Source organism: Felis catus, chromosome D2 (assembly GCF_018350175.1).
Source record: "Felis catus isolate Fca126 chromosome D2, F.catus_Fca126_mat1.0, whole genome shotgun sequence".
NCBI classification, from domain to species: domain Eukaryota; kingdom Metazoa; phylum Chordata; class Mammalia; order Carnivora; family Felidae; genus Felis; species Felis catus.
In genome coordinates, this window is record NC_058378.1 from 63,626,391 (window position 1) to 63,638,606 (window position 12,216).

General features: G+C 39.9%; 1 long non-coding RNA gene across 1 annotated transcript in view; it reads left to right on the top strand.

The window, feature by feature from the left end:
• Positions 1 to 11,365: 11,365 nt before the first annotated feature.
• LOC123381044 overlaps positions 11,366 to 12,216 on the top strand; it is an 84,808-nt gene continuing 83,957 nt past the window's right edge. The window contains exon 1 of the long non-coding RNA XR_006587545.1: positions 11,366 to 11,767. This is a non-coding gene — a long non-coding RNA (uncharacterized LOC123381044). The remainder of the gene's footprint in view (positions 11,768 to 12,216) is intronic.

Here is a 12,216-nt window from a genome sequence, read left to right on the forward strand (position 1 = left end):
AAATGGAATCTTGAACGAGTGCACTAGGAATCATCTGGTCAGCACTAGTGAGGAAACCTGCCTGATAGACAGACTGTCGTCCCCTAAAGGAAGGTGACCTTGCACAACCAATCCACTTTTCAGTAGTATAACTTCCTTCTTCAACTGCTTTCATAAAAGCCTTTCATTTTATAGAGCTCCTTGGAGTTCCTTTCTATCTGCTAGATGAGATACTGGCCAATTCATGAATTCTTCAATAAAGCCAATAAGATCTTTAAGACCTACTCAATTGAATTTTGTTTTTTAACACCTGACAGTTGTACAGAAGCCCTGAGTGCTGTGCCGCAGAAACCAAACTTCAATACATCTGCAGGATTTTCAGGAGGTGACATTGGAGTTTCAGATAATGATGGGGTCTGTGGGAGGAGAGGAATGGAGAGGGATGCCTGGGGGGAGGGGAGAACTGAACAGCAGTCTAAAACCCTCAGTTGCTTTCAGGATGGTCTTGAAGCCCTGACCTGAGAAAGTGCATTTATCTTAATCCAAAATGAGCCCAGTCATGGCTCACAGCATCAGGTGGACACTTAAAGGAATTAACCAACATGTTTAAGGGAAGTTAGAATGGGTTCTGGTCACCAGAACATCATTCCACCTGCACCTGTCTTACAGTGCTTGGCCTTTTGAGAAGTAGTGTAGTGTCTCTAGTTTTGTCGTTCCAAGTGGGGGAAATAAAAGGAGGGAAGCTACTAACATTAATCACAGATTGTATGCTGTCCCAAATCTTCTTCTTCCTCATTAAGCCCTAACTACGGAGAGCCTATTCAGTCTTTGTGAGATCTTCTAAAATTTGAGATAAGGACAGCCAGCTGCGCTTGTCTAAATGCTTTCTGGTGTCACAGTGGGAGGTTGGGTAAGAGGAAAGGCTTCTCCTTGCTAATACAAACCATGAAAGTGTGCAGTGCTCAGCCTTCAGCTAGCAATGGTTGATGAAACTTCCAAAAGACAATAGGGCTCACACAGCGGGCCTCCAAATCCTCTGAACATGATAGTCCTGATTGCAGAGTCCTGCATACACCTAAGCTAGAGTTTTTCTAGACAGCCAATGAGTGGTATTGGGACCAAAGTGACAAGCACTGGAGATGCCAAACACGTGTAATAATAACATATTATATTAATAATTATAATAACAACAATATTATTTCACATGTGTATGGGTCTAAATGCTCTATGTATACTATCTCTTTCACACCCTATGGAAGAGCATCATTATTTGTGCCACTAGATTAAATATATTAAAACCTGGCGTTGAAAAAGAAGCAGAATGGCTTGTCTATATTCATAGAGCGGTATGACACAGGGTTCCAAATTGGGTTACCATATTGCCATAACTGTAAAATTTGATTGTCTTGTTTATAAACTCTGTGATCTCCTTCAAGTAACTTGAGTTCTCTGAGCCCTATATTATTGTCACATCCAATAATAGGATTACTGTGAGGAGTAAAATAAGATAATAGCTCTAGTTTCAGGTAGATCAGATAGAGTGGCAAAAGGCTTGACACCGAGGTAACACAATGAGTTCCAACTTAAAAGAAAATGAGCAGATGACATTATTCTCAATTTAAAGAGTAAATGAGATGCAAAGAACCTAAGGGATTTATACAAAGCCACACAGGGAGTAGATCACCAAACTGGACTAGAGACTAGCCTTTGCAGCTAGTTTGGTATTCTGTCTACACTGAGAGCAGTTTACTGTTCTTAGACATGAAGTCACATGCTGTCAATGAAAATCTACTCTGGAAAGAAGTCACAAAGAGAATACACCCTCTTAATACTTTGCAACCTAAATTTGTTGAACCAAGAATGTTTAGGAGAGGCGCCTAGGTGGCTCAGTCGGTTGAGTGTCCAACTTCGGCTAAGTCATGGTCTCATGATTCATGGGTTCCAGCCCTTCATTGGGCTCTGTGCTGACAATGACAGATCAGAGCCTGGAGCCTGATTCAGATTCTGTGTCTCCCTCTCTTTCTGCCCATCCCCAGCACACGCTCTGTCTCTCTCCCTTTCAAAAATGAAAAATAAATGTTAAAAAAATTAAAAAAAATAATGTTTAGGATTATTTTCCCTTGTCAGATAAATAAGAATGATACACTTTTATTTGTAAGAGTAAAAGGGTAGCAGCTCTAAATTTCAGGGAGAGTAACCTTTGGGAGATTCTTTGGCAGGCAGATGGGAAGAAAGGCCTCTTAAAAGTCTTCAGTTCTGTGTGATCTAGGCTAACAGGATCTTCAGCCTCAGATGCCCACTTCTGTTTCTCTCTCTCTCAAGAAAGGCCAGGGTAGGGCAGGTCATAGCACAAGTGGAACATCTTAACTGCCTCTCTCAAAGTAGTTGTCTGACAAAAATGACTCACATTTACCCATAGATACTCATTTATTTCCCCAACTCTAAGAAGTGTAGTGAAGACATTCCTGGAGTCCTAGGGAAGTAAAACAGGACAGAGAAGTGCTTACCAAAACAACAGATAGTCACAAGAAAAGAAAAATATATATATAGTCTTTTTTCCACTCTCCTCAATTTGGCTGAGTGGCATCTGGGTCAAATAGGTTGTTGTGAATATTTTATCAGATTTTTGACAAGACATCCATCTCACTGTAGAACGAGGCTAGATCTTAAATCACCTTAGACAGTTTTGCTTCTTAATTAGACAGCCAGTACACTACCAGTTGGGAGATCTGGGTTATATTTGGCTTCTATGATTGTGAGATGGCTGAGATCATTGAGAATTTGAATCTGGCCCAATTAATTCTCTTGATAGTTGGCTATCTCTTCAGCTGTGCTGGACAATTGGGAAATGACACAGCACCCTGGTATTAATTTCAAGTGAAGTCCTAGCAAGGCCCATGGGAGATAGCCTTGTTTGTAGCCGGAACCAAGAATTCTGTTTAAAATGGTATTGCATCTGTGTATAAACACACTAAGCTGAACACAATCCATTCGTTCATTAAGACTCAAGAATTTTTACTGTCATCCAATTTCTTCAAGTTTTAGGTCTGTCAGAATGATTATCGGTCACCAAGTCCTTGGCTGTGCCTCCAAGTTCTAATTAAATTTGAGATTTTTGTCTTGAAACCAATGGAGAATCGTTAACTACTGATTCTATGTTGGTTGATACAAAACAGCTAGTTTCATAATGGCTTGCAATTAAAAATTCAATATCTTATCTTCCTCAGCCAGCAATTTGGTTGGAACAAGACATACACTGTCCTGAAATATCTGGGTCGATAAGCATACACATAGTCAACTCTATCTTCCAGAAAATGTGCCTTTTTTTTAGGAATTGGGAGGAGGAGGGGGCATTTGAGAGTAAAATGTGTTAGAACTCAAAATATTAAATGAGTCAGCAAAGTAAAATTTATCTTTTTGTTAGCAAAAGGTGGATGCATATTAAATAATTGAAGGGTAACGTGAAGTATCTTATAGAAATACAATGAAGAAGAAGATATAATGACTCTGGTTAAACATGCCGATTTGGAAAACAAAATGCTTTGACATATATTACACTTGTGATAGGCCCCCAAAATGACAGTTAAAAAATAGATACAAACACAAAAACAGGAATAGAATGGGAGAGGAACTGATACCAGATAACAGATGTCATCAAGGTTTGAAAGATGGAATGGAGAGAGATAACCTTACTTAAAAAAAAATTGTTAATGTTTATTTGTTTTTGAGAGAGACAGACAGAGCGTGAGTGGGGGAGGGCAGAGAGAGAGGGACACACAGTTTCCCTAAGCAGGTTCCAGATTCTGAGCTTTTAGCACAGAGCCCGATATGGGGCTGGAACCCATGGGCCACGAGATCATGACCTGAGATGAAGTTGGATGCTTAACCATTGAGCCCCCCCAGGCTTCCTGAAAAAATAACCTTAGTTTGAAGAATAGACCATGGCTACAGAGGGAAATAATTAGGAAATTATGAGAAGGGAACTGGTTTGTCCATAGAACTCTGAAAAGCCAGGATTCTTGGAGATTCCAAGAATCACAGCCAAGGAAAGTGAGATATAATATGGAAAATGTGGATTGGCTTAAAATTAATCCCCACATCCTCATTCTCATGCCTTTTAGTCAGATGATTATTCTTTTCACAACTCTTTAGAAGACAGCATATTTGTTCTTTTCTGGAGAAAGTGAACCACACAGAGCTAGGGACAGACTGTGTTTGACCCACTATCATGGTTGTACAACTTATACGATCACACAGCATCCCACACTCAGAAAGGACCCTTGTTTAATACTTTGTCATATTAATCTTGAAATTAGTAATAATTTTTAACAAGGAGCCCCATTATTTTTTTACACTAGGCCCCGTAAATTATGTAGGTGATCCTGATGTTTGTGGAAGTGAGCTGTGTTGAGGTACCTACCAGACAGAAAATATGGGCATCTGGGGAACTATGTAAATGAATCATAAGTCACCTGTTTTATCCTGGCCAGTTTCCAGAGTAAGATTAGTGAGATATATTACCCACCCATTCTACTCCCACACACCCAAGCAACAAACTACAGAAATTCTCTTAGGACAAATGGAATAACCTTAAATATACAGATGTTAGTGTTTGATAGAATCAGAGATGCTATCCAATGACCCTACTAGAAGGTCTCAAGTCAAAAACAACTCCCCTTCATCTAGAGTTTCTATTAGCTACTTAATGCCTCACTTTACAATACAAATTGATAGCCAAGGATTGCCAGATACTTAAGGAAAGCTTTCAACATGTAAGAAACTAAAAGAAGGAAACAGAAAAATTGATTCAACAAAGGAACAGAATAAAATTTTAAAATATAAAATCTATATTCAATTCTTTTGGAGAGTTAAGAGAAGACGCTATAGCCATAATATAAAAACAGGATACTGTACATGGGAGTGGGGATAAGAAAACAAAAAGCAAAAAATAAGCCTAAAAATTAAAAATATGGTATCCAAAAAAATCAATAAAGTGTTTGGAAGATAGTCAAGAAAATCCCCCCCAATGGAGAGAGAATAGATAAAATGAAGCATCGGGAATTGTCGAACAAATCATAAAGAAAATTTCCCATGATAGGAGGATATGTGTCCTCATGATAGAAAGAGGTCATTGAGTTAAAAACAAATCCACACCAAGAACCCCACTGCCCATCACACCCCATTTCAACACCAAAACGTAAATGGAGTTTACAAAGGATGAGGGGTAAAAATGGCATTGAATTTGGAGCCATGACAGGCCAGGAGACCACAGAGTTAAACCTTCAAAATGTTGACAGGAGATGATTTCCAAACCCCACCAACCATCACTGTCGGCTCCAGGTACAAGTGATAAATGTCCACATATAAAAGGACTCAGAAAATGGACTTGCAAGCCCTATGTTTTAGGCAGCTACTAGCTAGTGTACTTAGCAAAACAAAAGGACAAAGAATGAACCCAGGACACAGGGAATCTCATCAGGGGTGTGAAGTGAAAGATAAATCCAAGGCTACTGAGTGCAACTAGGTTAGATTGAAGCAATCAGTTGAAGAACTGCACAAGGGATGGGAAAAACTCCATGGGAAAAACAAATGGGTGCTCAGGGTGTGTGAAAATACTGAGCATTTGCACAAAAACATTTACAGAACTTCGACAACTCTCTCAGAGCATTTAGAGAGAAAACAAAGAGAATGTTAGTAACAGAACAAAGTTAAGGGGCAAAATGGCCACTACAAGTCAAATTAAAAAAAACAAGAAGAAATATAAAAAGGATGTAATCGTACACCCTCTGTCTCTGTAGTACAATGTGCAAATAATGATAATAATTCACAACCCAATGTTTGGTTAACTTTCTCCCAAATGAAATATACTTATGTTGAGACTGTTTCAGTAGTAGTGATGGAAGAAGGATTGTACGAAGTATAGGAATGTTTTAGGAATAGAGCTAAAAATCTTCAGCTATTTTAAGCAGAAGAAAACAAATTGAAAAACCCACACAGTAAAGTATTACTTATAATGATGGGAGAGTATAACAGAATAAACAATTAAAAAAGACAATTTTTACTACAGATAAGTCATACCTTGATAAATAATGGGATTAAGTTAAAACAAGTTGAGTGATTAAAAAAAAAAAGTTTTTGTTTCATGCAGTGAGAGAGTTGCTCTAAAGTTTACAAAGAAATAGTTGATTACCGGGTGAGATTGCTTTAAGAATTTTTAAAATGTAGGCGCTTGGTCTTATTCTTATCATTTTCATCTGTTAGATGGTGTTCAAATGGCCCTAAAAGAAGACATGGCATCTATATTCATGATAGTATTCAGGTATATGGCTACAATGTTCTGTTGCTCCCACAGCTGACCCCCATCAACATGAAGAGAATGAAACACAGAAAGAAAGCTCTTCTCTGCATTTTTTTTACCCTTTCCTTGTCTTCTTGTTTAATGGCTGTTTCATTCCCCAAAGAGTAAAACGAAGGCTACCAAAATGCTGAGAATATTCGAAGACTTTCTCAGGAAGGGTCAACTCATGAAATAAGAGTTGCTGCAATGTGAAAATTGAACACATTAAGTCTGATAGGTAAACTTCAAAAAGAAAGATATTCGTGTTTCCGAAAGTCTGGAAAGTGTACATGTGCAGCATTATGTGTTATAGCAAAAGACTAAGAAGACTGTTTAAAATACTGTCCATATGATGCTATCCTCTTTATCACTGAAAATAAAGAAAGAGAAACAGATACGCTGCTATGGAATAATGTTCAAGATATACTGCTAAGCTAACTGAAAAACAGAAAAACAAAACACAAAATAACCAACCAAACCAAACAAACATGACAAATTGCAGAACTAGGTGTGTGGTGTACTCATCCCTGCATGAACCGGCTAAGGGGCTGTAACGTTGGTTGCTGTGGGACAGAGGCTCTGATACTACAGTGCTAACAGGAAGGACCAGATTGATCGATCATCTATGTATCTACCTATCATCTATTTATCTATTATCTACCTTTCTATCTATCCATCCATCCATCCATCCATCTATCCATCCATCCATCTATCCATCCATCTATCCATCTATCTATCTATCTATCTATCTATCTATCTATCCATCTACCCACCCATCCATCTATCTATCCATCCATCCATCTATCCATCCATCCATATATCCATCCATCCATCTATCTATCCATCTATCTATCTATCTATCTATCTATCTATCCATCCATCCATCTATCATCTATCTCTTTTGCTTGGTCACGTCTAATGATGCCAAACCACTAGATGAGCTTCCCATGGGGTCACTGAAAAGAACTTTCTGTACCTGCGAAAGTCTTATGTAACTGGGAGTGATCAAAAGGAAACGCAGCTATTCCCCATCCACATCTTAAAAAACATAAGATTGGTCATAATTATTTATTTAGCTTCTCCATGGGTTAGTCTAAATCCCACAATTCCCAATGCATATGTGGGCTGCAACTCTCAATTTTAAGAATCCTTAACATTTTTCAGTGGATTAAACATAGAGTCCAAAACAGGATAGTCCATAGGACCAGATTTATTTTTTTATCATTAATACTCATGTTATTTTCTATTTTTATAATGGGAAAATAACATTTTTTAGAAAGCCAATAGTATACAACTAATATGTTATATTAGTTCATGTGATCAGCACCTCATACCTTAGTTTTGGAACTTTCACTCCAACTTCGATCCAGGAATGAGGGTGAAATTGGGGCATTTGTCATTTAGGTAACCACACATGGCACAAGCAGAGAACATGGTGTTCTCTAAGACCTCTGTCCTCTGGAGTGGAAATATGCAACAGGAGGACAGAGTTTGGGGATGAAGAAGGAAGATCATGTATTGCTTTGCAGGACAAAGGAGGCAATAGCGGGCTAATGCCTCCAAGAGTGCAAGCCCTCAAGGGATAAAAGGGTGAGGGGTTTTATGGGAAAATACAGGATCTGGGCAGATTCAATAGGAATCTGCTATGTGCTTCCAGCCATGATCCTCACGTCTTCAGGGTGGTCTCCTGACTACTGATGGCGCTAGCCATCTGAGTGTCCTTACTAAGTACACACTGAGGTCAGCGGATGTCAACATCAATACCTAGTTCCTGGAATAAAGGATTCTACAGAAAAACAAGTGAAGGGGGTGGGGTTGGCTTCAAGGATGAGGAAGATAAAAATTTGTTCAGTTCAAAGTCAAGCCTTGCTGAGACACTAGTGTGTTATCTTAATTTCCATCCATCTTTATGTTTCCAACTCAGGGGTTCTAACCCCATTTTCCCACGTAACATCTGAACGTATTTCCCTTTATTTCAGTTGTGTGATATATGCAGTAGGGACATGATGATCTTTTCACCTTCCTCATAGTTTGGTGTGATGGGGAAATACAGTCAAGTGGAGAAAAAGGTTTTGTGCCCTGGAGAGTTCCATAAACTATTCAATGTTTTGTAGAAAACTGAATTTTCCTACTTGGTGCACATTGTGTTTAGCATGAATAACAGCTAAAAGAATCACTAACACCTTTGAGCACTTATTATATTTCCCCATGCTGTTTTGAGAACTTTACACGGATGAACTCATCACTCATGACAACAAATATCTAAGTGTGTATTACTGTCTCTTTCATGGAAAGGATGCTCAGGTACAGAGAGGTTAAGTAACTTGCCTAAAGTCACACAGTTATTAAGTGCGGTACTGGGATTCATAGCCACAAAGCCAGCCACCCTTTCTCATTTGAAAAGAGTCTCGGGGCACTGGGTGGCTTAGTTGGTTAAGTGTCCAACTCTTGATTTCAGCTCAGGTCCTGATCTCATGGTTTGTGGGATTGAGCCCACATCGGGTTTTGCACTGAGCTTGGAGCCTGCTTGGGATATTCTCTCTCCTTTTCTCTCTGTCCCTCTCCTGCATGTGTTCTCTCTCTCTCTCTCTCTCTCTTTCTCAAAATAAATAAATAAATGTTTATTTAAAAAAAAAAAAGGAAAAGAAAAGAGAGAGTCTCTAAATGAATTCAGCTGAAAAACTGATGAGGACTTTCTGTGCTTTGTAGTAGAAGAACGTTTTGTTTTGCTTCTTGAATTAACTGAGGTTTTGCCTTTCTTCCTTGCAAGTTTCCTCAAGTTTCTGCTCTAAATTATCTGTAAAGTTATTTCTCCCCACAATGCACTGCACAACCCCTAAAAAGTAAATCACAAAATTACAAATGTGTAAGGAGAGAGTAACTGACTCTAAAACTGTCAATGTCTGTTTTAGTTCTGCTTGGGCTCCCGCGGATGGTTTTAGAATTGTCTCACGTAAATTAACCTGACTCACAGAATCCCCACACTGCAGAACTAGAAAGGACCAATGTTCTTTCATGAGGATTCAATCAAAGTAAAAATGACGACTTGTATCAAAAAGTATAAAATTAAAAATGGGATTTCAAAAATTAAACAGAAGGATTCCCTGGGCTGAGCTCTGAGCCTGAGGGCAGTGCCGTGGGGATGTTGGGGGGATGGGGTTGGCAGCAGTAAGGATCTGACAGCTTTCCTTCTGTCCTCGACTCTGTTTTTCAGTTTGCTTTGTGGTCTTGGAAAAGTCATTTATATTCTCTGGGATACGTTTGTCAAATCTGTACAGGGGAATGAATGGAGGAGTAGAGGATCTGTAAAACCTTTCTGATATTATGTTTCACTGAATTCTTTCAGTACTGTTATTTTGTGTGCCTACATGATTTCTATCAGTGTTTGGGGGGAGAGGGTAGCTAGTAATGGAAATGCAAGAGCAGTTGCACTACTGGGGGGAAATGCTTAGTTTTTAGCCTAAAGTAGGCTTAAAAAAGATCTCTCCTTCCTTGCTTCTCAGGTCAAGGGCACCAAACAGAGGGAGGCAGGCTCACAGCTCATTCCTGAAATGAATTCCATTTCTGAACTCCTCTGCCTGCATTTGTATGACACTTCATGTTTTTTGCCACTTATAGGCATATGCACTTTAAAATTATGCTCTGGGATGCTTCAATGACTTCTAGTAGAAAAATGCAAATAAATGTAGATTTCTGTTATTATCAGCTTCATCAAAGCAAACAGGCAGAAGCAAGAACATTATTAGAGTTTGATAAGAGTGTATATTTGAATGATTTCCCCAGAGGACTGGGGAAAAACTCATCTCGTTCATTTCCTATTGTAGACGAGCATCAATTGTTTCCTGTGGAATTACCTGCACACACCACTTCTCAGCCCCACCCTCAAGGCCCCCCCTCCAGTTTTTTTTCCCCTACAAGAGCTGCTCTTTTGATTTCTGAAATGTAATTTCAATAAATGGTCGACTTGAATCAAGACATTCAGGCGGAAGCAGGTGAGAAAAGGCATGAATAACATAATAGAGCATTGGGAGAATATGCGTTTGAGAAGGCAATATTTATATCACGGGAAAATAAAGGAAAATGCACAGGGCTAGTTCTCCAATTAGGACTAAATGAAAATAAGGAATCGTGGGGCCTTCTGTTGGCTTTCTAGTCTGTATCATGTCAGTTATCCTTGAATATTGTTTGGTATATTTCCTGACGTTTTTCCTTTAAATAAATCCAAATTTCTTTGCAGGTTGGAGCCTTGTGTTTAGCTTGGTATACTCCTAAATGCACCACATTTTTGGACAAACAGAACGCTTCCACTAAACTAACATCAACCGACTCCTAATCTCCAACAGGGTCAATACCAGAACTAGTGGGTGGCAGGCCAGTCTATGTGACTACGCCCATTTTAAACATCTATTTATTCATTCCAGAAAAGATACATCTTCTACTTTGCTGAGATGCAAAACGATCAATCAGATGATTACCTCCAAAAATGTATAAAACGCTACATCATTCTTAAGTGCCTTTTATTCCAGAACAACAATGCCTAGAATGAAGTGAAATCTCTAATTGTTTTTCAAAACACTGGAGAATTCAGGAAATTCCGTAACAGATGGGAAGTTTTTAGAACAATTTCTCTAACTTTTCCTATCAACCACCTTTGGACATTTTGAAATAACATCATTTTAATACTGGTTTTCATTCGTGCTGGATTAGACTCATCCAGTCATTGTAGAAAGATTACTGAGTGGGAAGTAGGATCCTTGAATTCTGCTTTCAGTTCGTAGTCCACGTGCTGGGTGAACTGGGTTAAGTCACAGACCCTTAGCAGAGAAAGAAGTTTTCAGGAGAGTTTATTCCCTCGGGCAGTAGTTCTCAAGCTTCGGTTTGTATCAGAGTTGCCTTGGAGGATTTGTTAAACCTTGATAGGTTGGCCCCACCACCAGAGTTTCTGATTTAGTATATCTGGAGGGGCGGGGGTGAAGATTTACATTTCCAATGAGTTCCCAGGTGAAACCGATGCTGCTGACTTGGCCCTCTCACTTTGAGAACCTTTGCGTTGGGGAAACAAGCCACATTCTTTTCTGGCTACCTCTCCTCTTGTTTCTCAGTGCCGTGTTTCCTGGTCGGCCTGGTCTGCACCTCTGGGCTCTCACTGAGGGCTGCTCCACTACAGCAGCCCCGGGGGAGAACAGCAAGAACCACAGTCCTGGCTCCTTCCTTCCTTTCCTTCTAAGGAAGCATCGAGTCCCTGGAGCTGCCTTCAACTGCTCTCACCTGCCCCACCCGGTCAGCGGTTCAGCGCTCCCAGTAAAGTGTCAGGCCTCCGCCAAGACCGCGCATTGAGCAATCCCACAGCTGAGTGTTTGCCCCTGGCACTTCATGCTTCACAACCAGCACCACCCTCTCTGTGGCCTCCTCTAGAAGGTTCTCTGCTCAGACCTCCTGGCCTGGGAGACGGTGAGTCACTGGACTTATTAGTTGGGTAACACATACACTCTCAGGGCAGTTACACCCACACCATCTGAGGGGCTTTTGAAAAGCTTATTTTCTCAAGCTCTATAGGTTAGAGAACAGCAAGTTGAATGGTCCTGGGCGAAGAAAGAGTAAATCTTTGTTGGTTGGGGGGAGTGGGGGAATAGGAAATAAAGAAACAATGTGCCTCATTAACGATGCATGAAGAGACCTAGCTTACCTCTTCAATAATTTAAGCTAATCGTTGAACCCATAAAGAATTGTGGAGAATGGTTTGCCAACGAGTGCTGTGTATGCTCCCCTCTGGAAGCTGGGCAGAATAATTAAGGGACAGATCCACGGGCCTCGCTCCTGCAAGCCTTCTCTCCCAGGGCATCTTGCCTTCTCTAATCACCATCGTAGGTGGTTTTTACTAGAATCTTTACCACACTGGA